General features: G+C 41.9%; 1 pseudogene; it reads left to right on the top strand.

Annotated features, from left to right (window-relative positions):
- Window positions 1–791: 791 nt before the first annotated feature.
- Window positions 792–19,104, top strand: LOC139422786 (guanine nucleotide-binding protein G(q) subunit alpha-like; annotated as a pseudogene).
- Window positions 19,105–19,420: the final 316 nt, after the last annotated feature.

The raw sequence follows: 19,420 nt of genomic DNA, 5'->3' as shown, positions 1-19,420 counted from the left end.
TTTTACTGTGTTACTTTAAGTTTTTTGAGTAATTTTCTATTAAGGTATATTTACTTTTACTCAAGTATGACTATTGTGTACTTTCTCCACCACTGTTCCGTTAAATTAAGACCGAGACAATCAGGTTAGTGGAGTTCCTTACTAATTAGTGACCTTAATTTATCAATGAAGTGCAGGGGAGGAGCGAAAATCTGCAGACATTCGGCCCTCCGTGGTGTTCCTGATTTTTGGTATACTGTAGTCAATAACATGTAATAACACATTTAAAATTTGTGAAATTAGCCTCTATATTCTTCAATCCAAGATATGTTAAGTGTTTATGTAAGTAGTGAACTGCCCACCCTTTTTATGTGCCACCGGGCAGTTGTTTCATTACAATGTAACATATTGAGCGACATGCCTTCATGATCCTTTCCCATCTAAACACACCCTCTCCTAACGTCACATGGTTCGGGGCTTGAGTTACGCCAGCACAACACGACAGCAGCTGGCAGCAATAATGGCTAGAATTGTGTGAAAATAAGAGTCCTCTACTTCGAGAGACACTGTCCGACATGGGCCAATACTTTTTATGTTGGTGAAATTTATTAAGATGTAGAATAATAACGAAGAGAAAAACGTAAATAAAGGCAAGGATGAGTGATGTTGAAGAAGAATGACAAAAGGGTGGATGAATATGAAGAAAATGTTTTACTGTGTAGAGCACTTTTATTTTTATGGCTCCTTGCCTTTTTGCTGCTAGGTTCACATAGGGTCCAGTCAGAGTACACTGTATTCTGTACCTAATGAAATTACAGATGGGACAAGCAAAGGGGACAATAGAAAAAATATAACAACGTTAAGCAATGGAACTTCAATGAAGACAAATTCAAAAGGAACATATTGTGGTATGGGATTATTTTTTGTTACTCCTGTGGAATAATGGAATTTCGTTTTTTATACATTTATGGTGATATGGAGTAAAAGTCCGCCATATTCATTCACCACACCCGGAGTTCAACTATTGGAGGTAAAGATTTGCTTTTCTGTTTTCTGTTTACATGTTGCTATTTCATTATTCATTCTCCCAACGGATTGGCTCCTATTGCATTTCGTAATGGGACCGTAGTTTACCTAAATATAAAATAACAAGTGGTCTGTTTCTGCCAAAGGTTCAATCAGATTCTGGGAATTGTATTCGCATTATTACGCTTGGCTTTTACTGTGGACTCTAGAGCGTAGGCTATGCATGGCACTGTATATAGAGAATTCAGTCAGTGCTGAGGGAGGACATTTATTTTAGTTAAATATAACAATTTATTTAACAAAGTGACAATGTTTATCGCCTTAACATTTTTTTATTTTAATTTAATTTCACTTTGGAATATAGGCCTACATCCTCGACCCCAAAAGTAAGTGTTATCAAGAGAGTCATGACTCTGGGCTCCGTAGGGGCCTGTTGCCTCAGCGAAGAGGGAAAGGAGGCTCGACGGATCAACGACGAGATCGAAAGACAGCTTCGCCGGGACAAGAAAGACTCGCGCCGCGAGTTTAAGCTGTTGCTTCTCGGTAAACCAACGATCACAGTTCTAATAACCACTCAAAGCACTAATATGACATTGTATCATTATTTGAAACATGTTCATAATATCACTGACTATATCAGTGTACATTGTATCTGTTATTTCAATGCACATGCCTATAAAAAAAAAACATATTGCCTGGCAATTTGAATTTATTTGAGATATTGCCAAGAAAACAATGTTTCAGAGGCTTGTGGGAGGAGCTGTAGGAGGAGGGGCTCATTGTAATGGCTGGAATGGAATATTTGGAAAGTTATCAAACACATCAGACATATGGAAACCACATGTTTGACTCAATTCCATCTATTCCATTCCAGCCATTACAATGAGCCTGTCCTTATGTAGCTCCTCCCACCAGGCTTATCCGTTATGTTTATTGTAGTGTAATGTCTTTTGGTACTCTGTGATGTTAATATAACTTAAATATGTAGAATAATTTATTAAGTTCACACATCCAGCTCACAACTGTCACCCTGCTGGGAGCAAAATAAGTTATAACTCAAGAAAAGAATGTTGACAGCAGTCAGGCTCATGTAATTTGTTAGGTGACTAAGGAAGGGTTACCATTGCTACTATAAACGTTAGGTTGATTAATTGCATAGGGGCCACATTTCTTAGAAATCAATCAATTATTGTCATGGATCACTGTCCATTTAGGTTCGGAGATCAGAAATATGTTCCTGTGACAGATACAACACACAATAGACCACACCCTGAAACTGTTGTATCAACATTCCATGGCCAAAACAAAGTGCAGTTGAAAAATTGTATTCAATCAAAATGTTTGGGTTACTCAGCAATAGTTTAATCTACATGTCGCGTGTCCATCAAATTGACAATATAAAAATGACACTATAATAAGCCTAAAATGTGCATTGGCTTTCATCAGCAGTGGCAGGCAGGCTACTGTCAAAACGGAGTTCATCTCTGAGCTTTTTCTTCCCAGGGACTGGTGAGAGTGGGAAGAGCACCTTCATCAAGCAGATGAGGATCATCCATGGGACGGGCTACTCCGAGGAGGACAAGCGAGGCTTCACCAAGCTGGTGTACCAGAACATCTTCACTGCCATGCAGTCCATGATCCATGCTATGGAGACCCTTCAGATCCCTTACAAGTGTGAAGACAACCAGGTGACCCTTCTGTTGTTCCATTTATACCAACTTTGCCTGTTTTTTTTGCCAACATTTTGAGTTTTTCCAGGCCTTGACACCACTCTGGAAACACTCTAGGCTTTAGTTATAGCCTCTAGGCTAGAAGCTTTTCATTGTCAGAAAAACCTCCGGACCTGGCTAGGCCCATGTTTGTACAGACCTTTTATTTGTTTCCACAGTCTCTGAGTCTCAGTGAGGATTGTAGTGAAGGATCAGGTGATGTCGTTATGATATCTGTAACTTTGTTTACTTTCTGCCTAGTTGATGATGTCATTAGTTACTGAGCAGGATGACAGACTGAAGGCCTTGTAAAAGGTACACATGTGGTTGACTGTTGGCACACACGTAAAGTAGGGCAACTTCTGGGACCAATATGCCACAAGAGAGACAAAATGACGTTGCTTAATCACGTAGCTCTCTATCCCTTACCTTAAAGCCACCATATGGGGCCTAGTAATCATACAAATTCACTACCTCACAGCTATGTGCTAACTGCCACGCACTAACACACATTTACATTCTAGATAGGTCTGAGGCCAAGCTAACACAATTCTTTGGCTTCCATTTACAATAAACATGATCACTCAGACAAATGCCTCTCTAGGTCTCTTATGTAATGACCTCTTTTCCCCTTCTATTTCTCTCTCCTATTTCAGGGCCATGCAAATATTGTCATTGAAGTGGACGTAGAGAAGGTCACAATGTTTACAAATCCGTACGTTGACGCCATTAAGAGTCTATGGAATGACCCAGGGATTCAGGAATGCTACGATCGGAAGAGGGAATACCAGCTCTCAGACTCTGCCAAATAGTGAGTAAACCAATACCAAACCTCTAGTTTAGATTGCCAAATAGTGAGTGGACACAGACCAGTGACTACTCCCTACACTCTTCCCAAATAGTTTCCACTGTGTCCAATGCCAGTTACATCTCAGGCATAAAAGGCTGTGCAGATTCAGGTAAACAATAACGCGATCCAATGGCCAGATTGATTGCTATTGTGATGGTCGGCTGAAAGATCTGTATTTTAAGACTTCTGTGTTTTTCTGAAAGGTGACTTAATGAGTAACAGAACTGTTAACATGATGATAATAATAATAATAAATAACCCCATTTCTCTCATGCCCTTTCAGCTACTTGAATGCACTGGACCGTATAGCTGAGTCATCTTATGTCCCGACCCAGCAAGACGTGCTCAGGGTCAGGGTCCCTACCACAGGCATCATAGAGTACCCCTTTGACCTCCAGAGTGTGGTCTTCAGGTAAACATCCACATAGCCTACTATTCCATCCCTGTCTGCTGAACACAATTGATCAAGATGATCCTAGAAAAGTAACTGGTATTAAAAGACTCAATTTTGAATTATTCAAATACAAATGGATGTTTCTCCATCTCCGTGCTTTTTGGTACAGTACATATTGATGTTAATGTAATAACTCATCATAACCCATTAGAACTCTGTGTTCTCTATACCTGCCTGTTGAGAGTTGCCCCTAAACCTCATGGTGCTGTGCTGCTGTTCTCAGAATGGTGGATGTGGGTGGCCAGAGGTCCGAGAGGCGGAAATGGATCCACTGCTTTGAGAATGTCACCTCCATCATGTTCCTGGTGGCTCTCAGTGAATATGACCAGGTCCTGGTAGAATCTGACAATGAGGTGAGTTTGGTCATTGCACTTTCAACAGTCAAAAAGCACGATGGTGTTCTTAGAGGACATGGTGCTCCTAAAATCCACGGCAGCCATGTTGGCACCTCCTGAACAATACTGACCAATGACAATCCGCTGAATAATGACAATTCTAAACCGAGCTACCTAACTGAGCTGCTTGAACTTATGAATGGATTGATTGAATGCTTAGAGACAGAGATACATGGCATTGTACTAGAAAGTTGGCCAAACTCTCTCCCTCTTGCTATCTCTTTATGACTGGATCTCTGCTAGTGGAGGAGAGGATCCAGGAGAGAGATAATCACCTAGTCAGTCTGAACACAGAGGCACATTGTTCCAGTGCTAAATGTTGAATCAGCCCAAACCAGTTATGTGAAGATGACCCAGATTTTCCCGGAGCCCAACGCCTGTCTGCCTCAGCTGATATCCATTCACACTCCGCCATAGGGTTGGAGTTAGACTTCGCCTGTGCCCAGATCTGTACTTTAGCCAACCCCTCTGATTATTGTTGTATGACAACTCCTATAGTCGTAGGAGTTGGCTAAATGCACGTACAGATCTGGGACCAGGCTACGTGTTCTCAGAGAAAAGGAAGGAGAATACCCCACACACTGTTTGAATGCTCCCAAAGTTTTTAATAGGAACACTCACGTTTGTTTTGCAACGCACATGCTACATTTGAACTGGACTTTGACCAGCTCAGGGGTTGTGCTTAGCGTTCACCTGCAGGGGGAGCCCTTCAGTCACTGTAATGATTCTTGGAACAAACACAAGGGCTGTTTTTTCTACAGTATTTGCATCATGCACAATCACTGCAAAGTAATTGTCCACACTGACGGTGTAGAACACTGGGTCCAGCAGCACAGTAACAGTCACCAACACTCTGGGTAACATGAAAACAGCCTAACCAGCTCTGCTAGGGCGAGTAAAATGCTCAGAGTGAGGTGTTCTCTCATTTGTGTCTGGAAGTAGCTAGTAAACTTGCCAACATTAGCCAGTTAGCTTGGATGCTTGACTGCTGTTGTGAGGTCAGAATATGGAGCCAGATACCTGCCAAACGGTTGAACGTACATATCGTTAGGATCGTAAGAAAATCCATGCGTAAATTGTTAGGATCGTAAGAAAAGCCATGCGTGAAAATTGAAACGTAAATGTTCAAATACATCAATGAATTAACATTTACGCGTTCAATTATTTTTTATCGGTACAAACTTTTGTCAGTAATGTGGCATCTGCAAAGGACATGAACCGAATGTAGCTAGTCAATCAAGCAACTTTAGCCCAGACGTTAGGGTTTGCAGCTTCTGCTTTCATTTCCAAAATAAAAGTCTAGAGCTTGTTTTAGAACTGCATTCAATAACAACGTTATATCAGTAGATGGCGTAGTATAGTCTTGGGCCTTCAACAAATGACTTGTGATAAAGACACAGAAGAGCCTTGTCTAGAATAACCGCCTGAGATGCAAAATATAAAGTATATATGATTTATGCTAGGCCTATTCCACTATATAAATATGCCATGCCGTTGTGTGTTATTTAATGGCCATATAATTGCAGAATTTATTTTTATAGCCCCGTGGGGATATTGTGGTGATCATGTAAACTAATGAATCACACTTTTTCCAGTATTTGGGAGCACGGACTGTAGGCCTTATATTAGGCATTTTGAGTGTTGTATTTGTGAATTCCACTCTGCATGTAGGCTTGTTATAGCCATTTGCATTGCACAACCCCATCACACAGAGGTTATATCCATATCGATAAATAAAGTCTTGGCTATAACCTGTCCTGAGCAAAATAGCCAAGGAGTCCCAAATGGTCAAGACTATCTATAGTCTATTCTTATTGCCAGATCTGTTTTCTCTATCAGCCACTGCACGTGCTTCTTCAACTATTTTTTTGAATGTATTTAGAGGCCTGTGAGCTAGGGTCTCTTTTTAAGGGGAGCCTTATAATATAAACAGTTATAAAACACAAAAAGAATTCTAACATTTTTCCGCAAGACACCAGTACCCAAAATGATAGCCTAAATTGCAATGCCTACAAGTCGGAATGCCTATTTTTTTTTTGTTGATAGGCCTAAATTAAACATTGAATTATTAAAGTGATAGGGTAAAGAACTTTGGAGAATTTAGATCATTTTGAATACACATTCATTTCAATAAACAAACAGAAAATACTGTTCTATTCTCTTTGATTTAGTTCCTATTGCAACTCAGACAAATGACAGAATGGATGACATACTGACTGACTGAACTGAATGAAGGATTCATTAAATGTTCAAATATGTTGGAATGACGAGTGTCACCCATCATGCATGCTCTGGAATTTATTTGGCTAGTAGGCAAATAGGCCTACATGAGGATATAATGACTCTATGGCTGAATGCCTCCAGAAGGGCATCTTCTGAGGATGAGCGGTGCTTTTCTGAAGGCGGGTGGTGCTGCATGGAGATCACAAGCTCTTCAACTGGGCAGCAGTGTTGTGATGGAGGGAATAGCCTATAAGGAGACGACCTAAAACCATTGCAACAGAGTTATTGTAAAGTGTGGGAATAAGCTTATGCCAGACTTAGCCTACTTTTAACCTCTCTCTTGTTAATTTCAAAGTACATAGAGTGCATTTGGGAAGTATTCAGACCCCTTCACTTTTTCCACATTTTGTTACGTTACAGCCTTATTCTAAAATGGCCAATACCATCCCTAAGTGAAGCATGGTGCTGGCAGCATCATGCTGTGGGATGTTTTTCAGTGGCAGGGACTGGGAGACTAGTCAGGATCGAGGGAAAGATGAACGGAGCAAAGTACAGAGAGATCCTTGATGAAAACCAGCTCCAGAGCGCTCAGGACCTCAGACTGGGGTGAAGGTTCACCTTCCAACAGGACAACGACCCTAAGCACATAGCCAAGACAACGCAGGAGTGGCTTTGGGACAAGTCTCTGAATGTTCTTGAGTGGCCCAGCCAGAACCCGGACTTGAACCCGATCGAACATCTCTGGAGAGACCTGAAAATGGCTGTGCAACGATGCTCCCCATCCAACCTGACAGAGCTTGAGAGGATCTGCAGAGAAGATTGGGAGAAACTCCCCAAATAAAGGTATATGCCAAGCTTGTAGCGCATACCCAAGAAGACTTGAGGCTGTAATCGCTGCCAAAGGTGTTTCAACAAAGTACTGGTTAAAATGGTCTAAAAACCTGATTCTGCTTTGTCTTTATAGTGTATTGTGTTGAGATTAAAAAACTATTTAATCCATTTTAGAATAAGAATAACGTGGAAAAAATGAACAGGTCTGAATACTTTGAGTGAACTGTATGTTCATGACCCGATTCATATTTATCATGTCCAATTATTTTAAATGTATATTAACCCCTCCTACAGAATATGCTTTAGCAAGATTTTGAGTGGCAAAAACTCCAGTGGTCATACATAATTCATAGAACAAGAATAGATGCTTGGTGAATCTATGTTTCATTATTCCTGGTAGATACTACTGGTTATGATTCCAGACAGAGTCCAGAGAATGGGATGGTGCAATATTGAATTAGTCGTATTTTGATAAGGTGTATGCATGGGGATGTCCACGTCACCCAGAGATATGCCCATGCTGTAGAGATACACCTAGCAGACTGAAACTTTCCTGTTTTAGGCATTATACAGCTAGTATTATCTAGACTCACGCTGGCAAACAAATCTATTACACCAGCTACCTAAATGTGAACTCAACTGAGGAGTAATAGAGAATGGAGACTTTTAACTTGAAAACGTGCAGGATAGGTCTTCCGGTCTCCCTGACTTCCACTGTTTTTATACTGTGTTATGCATGTTTGGGTAGCACTTCTCATAGGTGTACGTTTTTTTTGTTGGTGAGATGAAATTGCCAAAACTCTGAAAGGTATTATTGTATGTCAGAATTGCAACATAAGATCTGTTCAAAAAATGTTTTTTAGGGGGTAGATCAGCTTCAAAATGTGTATTTGTGTTTATTTTGGATCCCCATTAGCTGCTGCCAAGGCAGCTCTTCCTTGGGTCCAGCAAAATGAAGGCAGTTTATACGATTTTAAAAACATTACAATACATCACAGACTGTGTGCTCTCAGTCCCCTACTTCACCACTACCACATATATACAGTACCAAATCCATGTGTACGTGTGTGTATAGTAAGTATGTTATCGTGTGTGTGTGTGTGTGTGTGTGTCTGTGCCAATGTTTGTGTTGCTTCACAGTCCCCGCTGTTCCAACAGGTGTTTTTTTTATCAGTTTTTTAAATCTAATTTTACTGCTTGAATGAGTTACTTGATATGGAATAGAGTTCCATGTAGTCAGCTTAATGTAGTACTGTACGCCTTCCATAGTCTGTTCTGGACTTGGGGACTGTGAAGAGACCTCTTGTGACGTGTTGTGGGGTATGCCTGGGTGTCTGAGCTGTGCCCCAGTAGTTCAAAAAGACAGCTCGTACATTCAACATGTCAATCAATCAATCATAAATACAAGCAATGATGAAGTCAATCTCTCCTCCACTTTGAGCCAGGAGAGATTGACATGCAACTATTTAATATTAGCTCTCTGTGTACGTCCAAGGGCCAGCCGTGCCGCCCTGTGCTGAACCAATTGCAATTTTCCTTATATGTGGCACCTGACCACATGACTGAACAGCAGTCCAGGTGCAACAAAACTAGGGCCTGTAGGACCTGCCTTGTTGACAGTGCTGTTAAGAAGGTAGAAACTAGGGCCTGTAGGACCTGCCTTGTTGACAGTGCTGTCAAGAAGGTAGAAACTAGGGCCTGTAGGACCTGCCTTGTTGACAGTGCTGTTAAGAAGGCAGAGCAGCGCCTTATCATGGACATACTTCTCCCCATTGATACTGTTTTATCAATATGTTTTCACCATGACAGTTTACAATCCAGGGTTACTCCAAGCAGTTTAGGCACCTCAACTTGCTCAATTGCCACATTATTTATTACAAGATTTAGGTAAGATTTAGGCTTTAGTGAATTATTTTGTCCCAAATACAATGCTTTTAGTTTTAGAAATATTTAGGACTAACTTATTCCTTGCCACCCACTCTGAAACTAACTGCAACTATTTGTTAAGTGTAGCAGTAATTTCAGTCGCAGTAGTAGCTGACTACTACTGTGTAGCATGTAGTAGCATGTATACTGTTGAGTAATCCGCATACATAGACACTCTGGCTTTCCTCAAAGCCAGTGGCAATTCGCGATATTTGTAAATTATTTTGTACATAATGTTTCTGCAACCGTATCTTACGGAAGAAAAGAGCTTCTGGATATCAGGACAGCGATCACTCACCTCGGATTAGACAAAGATTTCTTCAACAACAACAACCACAACAACAAGCAGGACTCACACGATATTCTCCAAACACCCCACAGGGCAGACATCCCAATTATTCGCAAAAGGAAGCAACGCTGAGGACAAAGAGCCGGATGCCTCGTCCGGACCCGCAGAACGCAACTAGGAAAGTTACCGTCAATATTACTCGCCAACGTGCAATCATTGGACAATAAACTAGACGAGGTATGATCACGAATATCCTACCAATGGGACATCAAAAACTGTAATATTCTATGCATCACAGAATCGTGGCTGAACGACGACATGGATATTCAGCTAGCGGGAAACACGCTGCACCGGCAGGATAGAACAGCACATTCCGGTAAGACTGGGGGTGGTCTGTGCATATTTGTAAACAACAGCGGGTGCACGAAATCTATGGAAGTCTCTAGATTTTGCTCGCCTGAAGCAGAGTATATTGTGATAAATTGCAGGCCACGCTACTTGCCTAGAGAGTTCTCAGCTATACTTTTCATGGCTGTTTATTTACCACCACAGACAGATGCTGGCACTAAGATCGCACTCAGTCAGCTGTATAAGGAAATAAGCAAACAGGAAACCACTCACCCAGAGGCGGCGCTCCTAGTGGACGGAGACTTTAATGCAGGGAAACAATCAGTTCTACCAAATCTCTAAAAATCAGTTCTACCAAATCTCTATCAACATGTTAAATGTGCAACCAGAGGGAGAAATTCTAGATCACCTGTACTCCACACACAGAGACTCGTACAAAGCTATCCCTCGACCTCCATAAATCCGACCACAACTCTATCCTCCTGATTCCTGCTTACAAGCAAAAATTAAAGCAGGAAGCACCAGTGACTCGGTCTATAAAAAAATGGTCAGATGAAGCAGATGCTAAACTACAGGACTGTTTTGCTATCACAGACTGGAACATGTTCCGGGATTCTTCCGATGACATTGAGTAATACACCACATCAGTTACTGGCTTTATCAATAAGTGCATTGAGGACGTCGTCCCCACAGTGACTGTACGTACATACCCCAACCAGAAGCCATGGATTACAGGCAACATTCGCACTGAGCTAAAGGGTCGAGCTGCCGCTTTCAAGGTGCGGGACTCGGAAGCTTACAAGAAATCCCGCTATGCCCTGCGACGAACCATCAAACAGGCAAAGCATCAATACAGAACTAAGATTGAATTATGCGACACCGGCTCTGATACTCGTCGGATGTGGCAGGGCTTGCAAACTATTAGACTATAAAGGGAATCACAGTATAGGGTGGAAAAACTGTGAACCCTTGGATTTAATAACTGGTTACCCTCCTTTGGCAGCAATAACCTCAACCAAAAGTTTTCTGTAGTTGCGGATCAGACCTGCACAACAGTCAGGAGGAATTTTGGACCATTCCTCTTTTACAAAACTGTTTCAGTTCAGCAATATTCTTGTGATGTCTGGTGTGAACCGCTCTCGAGGTCATGCCACAGCATCTCAATCAGGTTGAGGTCAGGACTCTGACTGGGCCACTCCAGGAGGCGTATTTTCTTCTGTTGAAGCCATTCTGTTGTTGATTTACTACTGTGTTTTGGGTCATTGTCCTGTTGCATCACCCAACTTCTGTTGCGCTTTAATTGGTGGACAGATAGCCTTATATTCTCCTGAAAAATGTCTTGATAAACATGAGAATTCATTTTTCCATCGATGAAAGCCAGTTGTCCAGACCCTGACGCTGCAAAGCAGCCCAAACCATGATGCTCCATCCATCATAATTTACATTTAGGATGAGGTTTTGATGTTGGTGTGCCTTTTTTTTCTCCACACATAGTGTTGTGTGTTCCTTCCAAACAACTCAAATTTAGTTTAATCTGTCCACAGAATATTTTGATGGAACATCCAGGTGCTCTTTTGCGAACTTAAGACACGCAGCAATGTTTTTTTGGACAGCAGTGGCTTCTTCCATGGTGTCCTCCCACGAACACCATTCTTGTTCAGTGTTTTCCGTATCGTAGACTCGTCAACAGAGATGTAGCATGTTCCAGAGATTTCTGTAAGTCTTTAGTTGACACTCTAGGATTATTCTTAACCTCATTGAGCATTCACGCTGTGCTCTTTCAGTCATCTTTTCTGGACGGCCACTCCTAGGGAGAGTAGCAACAGTGCTGAACTTTCTCAATTATAGACAATTTGTCTTACTGTGGACTGATGAACATCAAGACTTTTAGAGATACTTTTGTAACTCTTTCCAGCTTTATGCAAGTCAACTATTCTTAATCTTAGGTCTTCTGAGATCTCTTTTGTTCGAGGCATGGTTCACATCAGGCAATGCTTCTTGTGAATAGCAAACTCACATTTGGTGAGTTTGTTATATTGCAGGGCAGCTCAAACCAACATCTCGAATCTCGTCTCATTGATTGGGCTCCAGGTTAGCTGACATCTGACTTCAGTTTTCTTTTGGAGAAGTCATTAACCTAGGGGTTCACATACTGTTTAAATTATGTATTCAATATAGACAGGGAAAATACAATAATTTGTGTGTTATTAGTTTAAGCACACTGTGTTTGTCTATTGTTGTGACTTAGAGGAAGATCAGTTCCCATGTTTTTACCAATTTATGTGGAAATCCAGGTAATACCAAAGGGTTTTGTAGGCCTCCTTGCTCACTTTTTCAGTTCTGCCCACAACTTTTCTATGGGATTGAGGTCAGGCCTTGTGATGGCCACTTCAATTCCTTGACTTTGTTGTCCTTAAGCCATTTTGCCACAACTTTGAAGTATGCTTGTGGTCATTATCCATTTGGAAGACCCATTTGCGACCAAGCTTTAACTTACTGACTAATTGCTTCAGTATATCCACATAATTTTCCTTTGTCATGATGCCATCTATTTTGTGAAGTGCACCAGTCCCTCCTGCAGCAAAGCGCCCACACATGATGCTGCCACCTCCGTGCTTCACGGTTGGGATGGTGTTCTTCGGCTTGCAAGCCTTCCCCTTTTTCCTCCAAACATAACGATGGTCATTATGGCCAAACAGTTCTATTTTTATTTGATCAGACCAGAGGACATTTCTCCAAAAAGTATGATCTTTGTCCCCATGTGCAGTTGCAAACCGTAGTCTGGCTTTTTTTTTTTTTTTTTTTTTGAATTTTACCCCTTTTTCTCCCCAATTTCGTGGTATCCAATTGTTGTAGTAGCTACTATCTTGTCTCATCGCTACAACTCCCGTACGGGCTCGGGAGAGACGAAGGTTGAAAGTCATGCGTCCTCCGATACACAACCAACCAAGCCGCTGCTTCTTTAACACAGCGCACATCCAACTCGGAAGCCAGCCGGCACCTGGCCACCTTGGCTAGCGTACACTGCGCCCAGCCCGCCACAGGAGTCGCTGGTGCGCGATGAGACAAGGACACCCCTACCGACCAAGCCCTCCCTAACCCGGGCGACGCTAGGCCAATTGTGCGTCGCCCCACGGACCTCCCGGTCGCGGCCGGTTACGACAGAGCCTGGGCGCGAACCCAGGACTCTGATGGCACAGCTGGCGCTGCAGTACAGCGCCCTTAACCACTGCGCCACCCGGGAGGCCAGTCTGGCTTTTTTTTATGGCGGTTTTGGAGCAGTGGCTTCTTCCTTGCTGAGCGGCCTTTCAGGTTATGTTTTGTACTTGTTTCCTCCAGCATCTTCCCAAGGTCCTCTGCTGTTCTGGGATTGATTTGTACTTTTCACATCAAAGTACGTTCCACAGGTACACCTGAAATTGACTCAAATGATGTGAATTAGCCTATCAGAAGCTTCTAACGCCATGACATAATTTTCTGGAATGTTCCAAGCTGTTTAAAAGCACAGTCAATTTAGTGTATATAAACTTCTGACTCACTGGAATTGTGATATTGTGAAATAATCTGTCTGTAAACAATTGTTGGAAATATTACTTGTGTCATGGACAAAGTAGCTGTCCTAACCGACTTGCCAAAACTAGTTTGTTAACAAGAAATTTACGGAGTGGTTGAAAAACTAGTTTTAATGACTCCACCCTAAGTCTATATATATATATACACTGCTCAATAAAATAAAGGGAACACTTAAACAACACAATGTAACTCCAAGTCAATCACACGTCTGTGAAATCAAACTGTCCACTTAGGAAGCAACACTGATTGACAATAAATTTCACATGCTGTTATGCAAATAGAATAGACAACAGGTGTAAATTATAGGCAATTAGCAAGACACCCCCAATAAAGGAGTGGTTCTGCAGGTGGTGACCACAGACCACTTCTCAGTTCCTATGCTTCTTGGCTGATGTTTTGGTCACTTTTGAATGCTGGCGGTGCTTTCACTCTAGTGGTAGCATGAGACGGAGTCTACAACCCACACAAGTGGCTCAGGTAGTGCAGCTCATCCAGGATGGCACATCAATGCGAGCTGTGGCAAGAAGGTTTGCTGTGTCTGTCAGCGTAGTGTCCAGAGCATGGAGGAGGGCAACAACCCAGCAGCAGGACCGCTACCTCCGCCTTTGTGCAAGGAGGAGCAGGAGGAGCACTGCCAGAGCCCTGCAAAATGATCTCCAGCAGGCCACAAATATGCATGTGTCTGCTCAAACAGTCAGAAACAGACTCCATACGAGGGCCCGACGTCCACAGGTGGGGGTTGTGCTTACAGCCCAACACCGTGCAGGACGTTTGGCATTTGCCAGAGAACACCAAGATTGGCAAATTCGCCACTGGCAGGTTCACACTAAGCACGTGACAGACGTGACAGAGTCTGGAGACGCCGTGGATCTCATCTCGGTACCTAATGGCAGTCAGGCTACCTCTGGTGAGCACATGGAGGGCTGTGCGGCCCCCCAAATAAATGCCACCCCACACCATGACTGACCCACCGCCAATCCGGTCATGCTGGAGGATGTTGCAGGCAGCAGAACGTTCTCCACCGCGTCTCCAGGCTGTCACATCTGTCACATGTGCTCAGGGTGAACCTGCTTTCATCTGTGAAGAGCACAGGGCGCCAGTGGCGAATTTGCCAATCTTGGTGTTCTCTGGCAAATGCCATGCACATTTGTGGCCTGCTGGAGGTCAGTTTGCAGGGCTCAAAACCCTTTGACCAAAATTGCATTTTAGAGATGAGTACTGAATTGCGTGGCCTCTAAAGGAACATTTAAAGTGTCCCATAGAAAAATCATATTTGCTGTACCTATGTTATGTAAAAAAATAAATAATCTGTTATATATTCCTCTGTCCTATTTAAAAGCAAGTTATCATCCAATAGGCTTTGATTACATTTCCAATATCCTCGCCTACGTGGAAATTCAGTAAGAGTAATGTATAAGCCAATTATCTGATGGTCCGACTGCATTCTATCCCTTTTCAACACCTCCCTTATATTTCTTTACTATTTGACATATATTTTTAAACTGTGCTGTTGCACAAAAGTTTTCCATAGTTTCTACAGATTGTAAATGAAAGATTTGTTTTTGCTAACAGTATGATTATGTTATTGATCGATTGACTATGATTTTCCAGTAGTGCACCCTGTAGTGCTAAAATAGTGCAGCAGTGCAAAACCTAAAATGTTAGTCCGTAATCATAACATGGTTTTTGAATGTTCACTTTGAGATATTAAAGACATGATAGATCAGACGCATAGTACATCAGACGCATAGTACATAAAGGAGTGAGATCTGTAGAAAGACAGAGTGGTTGTGGAATGTGCTGGGTGGACGGGAGAGAGTCATGGGAGTGCGATAGGTGATACAAGAGGACATCTGTGGATTAGGCGAAGGAGGGGTTGAGGTCAGGAGGACAGGTCAGATCCTCTGAAGGGAGAAATAATGGTTTTAGTATCCTGTTACCCTCTTCCTGTCGAACCATAAGATGTAAGGATTGGAGAGAAAGAGGGGTGTCTGAAGTGGAGTGTGTGTGTATGTATGTATGTATATATATATATATATATATATATATATATGATGGTGAGAAATGTTTTTTGTCTGAATACAGCTGTATAGACCCTTTGGGAAGAATTAAACTTAGTCAAGCTTCAAGTGTCTGAGTTATTTACTCTGAAAAATAAGAACCTAACAACAGATTAAATTTCACGCTTCCGTTCATGTTTCAAGCATAGCTTTTCTTACGATCCTAACAATTTACGTATGGATTTTCTTAGGATCGTAACGATACGTATGTTCAACCTTTAGATAGGAATCTGGATCCATATCAGAGCGGTTGGATCAACCCTACTCCTCAGCCAGAGCGGACTCCCCAAGAGCGAAACTCTGTGAATTTACGAATGGACAATGACAACGCTCTTAATTTACGCACGCTGGGCACACTCTGGCACTCCAGATTGAATTTACGAACATGGAGTTAGAAAAAAAGAAGGGCAAATACAGGTTGTCTCTTTAACATTGTGTTTTTTTTTTTTAACTTTCCACAGAATCGAATGGAGGAAAGCAAAGCGTTGTTCAGGACAATAATAACCTACCCGTGGTTTAAAGATTCCTCAATCATTCTATTCTTGAATAAGATTGACTTAATGCAGGAGAAAATCTTGTTCTCACATCTGGTGGATTACTTCCCTGAATATGATGGTAAGAACTCCTTTTATTCATGGATTTAATGAAAGAAAGACAAGCTCAATTTGCATGGACCAGCTAAATGTGATCATAAACTACCAATGCAAAATTTGTTTTAATTTCACCTTTATTTAACCAGGTAGGCTAGTTGAGAACAAGTTCTCATTTACAACTGCGACCTGGCCAAGATAAAGCACAGCAGTTCGACACATACAACAACACAGAGTTACACATGGAATAAACAAACATACGACTGTACAATAAAGTAGAAAAAAGAAAAATCTATATACAGTGAGTGCAAATGAGGTAAGGTAAGGCAACAAATAGGCCATGGTAGTGAAATAATTACAATATAGCAATTAGACACTGGAATGGTAGATGTGCAGAAGATTATTGTGCAAGTAGAGATACTGGGGTGCAAAGGAGCAAGATAAATAAATAAATACAGTATGGGGATGAGGTAGTTGGATGGGCTGTTTACAGATGGGCTATGTGCAGTGATCTGTGAGCTTCTCTGACAGCTGGTGCTTAAAGCTAGTGAGGGAGATATGGGTCTCCAGCTTCAGTGATTTTTGCAGTTCGTTCCAGTCATTGGCAGCAGAGAACTGGAAGGAAAGGCGGCAAAATAGCACCCCTCTGTCTCAGTATGTGAAACCTAGTGGTTAAGAGCGTTTGGCCAGAAACCAAAATGTTGCTGGTTCAAATCTCTGAACGGACAAAGTGAAAAAATCTGCTGATGTGCCCTTGAGCAAGGCACTTAACCCTAATTGCATATTTACAGAAGGGGCTTTTCTGTCTACAATACAATGTGGTTCACACTGACAGGGACATAGGCCTATAGGATATGTGAGTGTCAGCTGCAGCTGGATACTATTGGCACCAAAAGAGACCAGGATGGGTGCTATCATAGTGACACTTTCCGGTAGACTTCATAGGTCAGAATCATACTAGGCTAGGCTACTCCTTTATGAGGACATTTAGATAAAAAAAAGTACAATATATGTAAAAGTACAATATACAGTGCATTCGGAAAGTATTCAGACCCCTTGACCTTTTCCACATTGTGTTACATTACAGCCTTCTTCTAAGCTGTATTAAATACACATTTTTCCTTGTCAATCTACACACACAACGCTATAATGACAGAGAAAACAGGTTTTTTGAATTTTTTGAAAATGTATTAAAAATGAAAACCAAATACCTTATTTACTTAAGTATTCAGACCCTTTGCTATGAGACTTGAAATTGAGCACAGGTGCATCCTGTTTCCATTGATCATCCTTGAGATGTTTCTAAAAATGTTTTGGAGTCCACCTGTGGTAAATTCAATTGATTGGACATGATTTGGGGGCTCCCGAGTGACGCAGCGGTCTAAGGCACTGCATCTCAGTGCTAGAGGCGTCCCTACAGACACCCTGGTTTGAATCCAGGCGGTATCATAACCGGCCTTTATTGGGAGTCCCATAGGGCGGCGCACAATTGGCCCAGCGTCGTCCGGGTTTGGCCGGTGTAGGCCGTCATTGTAAATATGAATTTGTTCTCAACTGACTTGCCTAGTTATTTAAAAAAAAATCAGACTCGTTATTTTATTGTTACTTTTTATTATTTTTTACTTTAGTTTATTTGGTAAAATTTTTCTTAACTCTTTCTTGAACTGCACTGTTGGTCAAGGGTTTTGTGTACTTTCTGAATGCACGGTAACAAATGAACCAGCACTTGCACTTGACCCCCCCCCCCCCCCCCCATGAAGGAGTAGCATGTCATACTTTATTGGGGGTCAGACAGCGCCAGATACAGTACATTGGCTACATCTAGTAAGACAGAGGTGTGCAGTTTCGCTTAGGTGCTGTTTCACTTGCTCAGATGCTTTCTCCAGTGAGAAAGTTTTAGCCACTTGAGAAGTTTTAGCCACTTGGGGGGTGAACTGTCCAGATGCACTGTTCAGATGCTGGAATTATTTTGGACAAAAGTGCGAAGGTTACCTACTTTAAGTAAAAAACATCATGACTGGTTGTGTTCATTCCACGGTAATATATTTTTACAGTTAAATTACATGTCTTTACTATAAAACCCATTTAAAAACGGTGTGCTTGCGCTGGCCCTGTATCATATTACCAGTATACTTTATAGATAAAAACACCCTAAATAAACCATATATACAATGCACATCACAAATAAACTATTGTATGTATATGATGCAGCCGTCTAACACCATTTACAAGACCTTGCCCCTTATGGCCTGTAATCGATCCTTGGCGGTGCAATTTATAACCTCTTGGTCCCTGTGGCCACCGAAGGCGATTCACAAACAATCAATGTTCAAACCACACACACACACACACAGTTCCAGTTAAGACAATCGGTGGGCAGTACACTTTCAAACACCCTCCCTCTGTGCTGCTGGGTCAATACCATGTTCATTTCTCCAGACAATATTTAATATATTGGTTTAGATTGATATAAGAGTTAAATTAACTGATGTGCCATTATTTCATGAATCATATAACTAATCATATCTCCTCCTCCTCAGGGCCCCAGCGGGACCCACAGGCAGGAAGAGAATTCATCTTGAAGATGTTTGTGGACCTGAATCCAGATTGCGATAAAATCTACTCCCACTTCACCTGTGCCACTGACACGGAGAACATTCGATTTGTCTTTGCCGCCGTCAAGGACTTCATTCTGCAGCTGAATCTGAAGGAGTACAACCTGGTTTAAAGGCTACAGCTGAATCTGAAGGAGTACAACCTGATTTAAAGGCTCCAGCTGAATCTGAAGTAGTACAACCTGGTTTAAAGGCTACAGCTGAATCTGAAGTAGTACAACCTGGTTTAAAGGCTCCAGCTGAATCTGAAGTAGTACAACCTGGTTCAAAGGCTCCAGCTGAATCTGAAGTAGTACAACCTGGTTTAAAGGCTCCAGCTGAATCTGAAGTAGTACAACCTGGTTCAAAGGCTCCAGCTGAATCTGAAGTAGTACAACCTGGTTCAAAGGCTCCAGCTGAATCTGAAGTAGTACAACCTGGTTTAAAGGCTCCAGCTGAATCTGAAGTAGTACAACCTGATTTAAAGGCTCCAGCTGAATCTGAAGTAGTACAACCTGGTTCAAAGGCTCCAGCTGAATCTGGTAGTACAACTTGGATTAAAGAATCCAGCTG

Source organism: Oncorhynchus clarkii, chromosome 12 (genome assembly GCF_045791955.1).
Source record: "Oncorhynchus clarkii lewisi isolate Uvic-CL-2024 chromosome 12, UVic_Ocla_1.0, whole genome shotgun sequence".
NCBI classification, from domain to species: domain Eukaryota; kingdom Metazoa; phylum Chordata; class Actinopteri; order Salmoniformes; family Salmonidae; genus Oncorhynchus; species Oncorhynchus clarkii.
The sequence above is the reverse complement of the archived record's forward strand: the minus strand, read 5'-3'. Positions and strand labels throughout refer to the sequence as shown.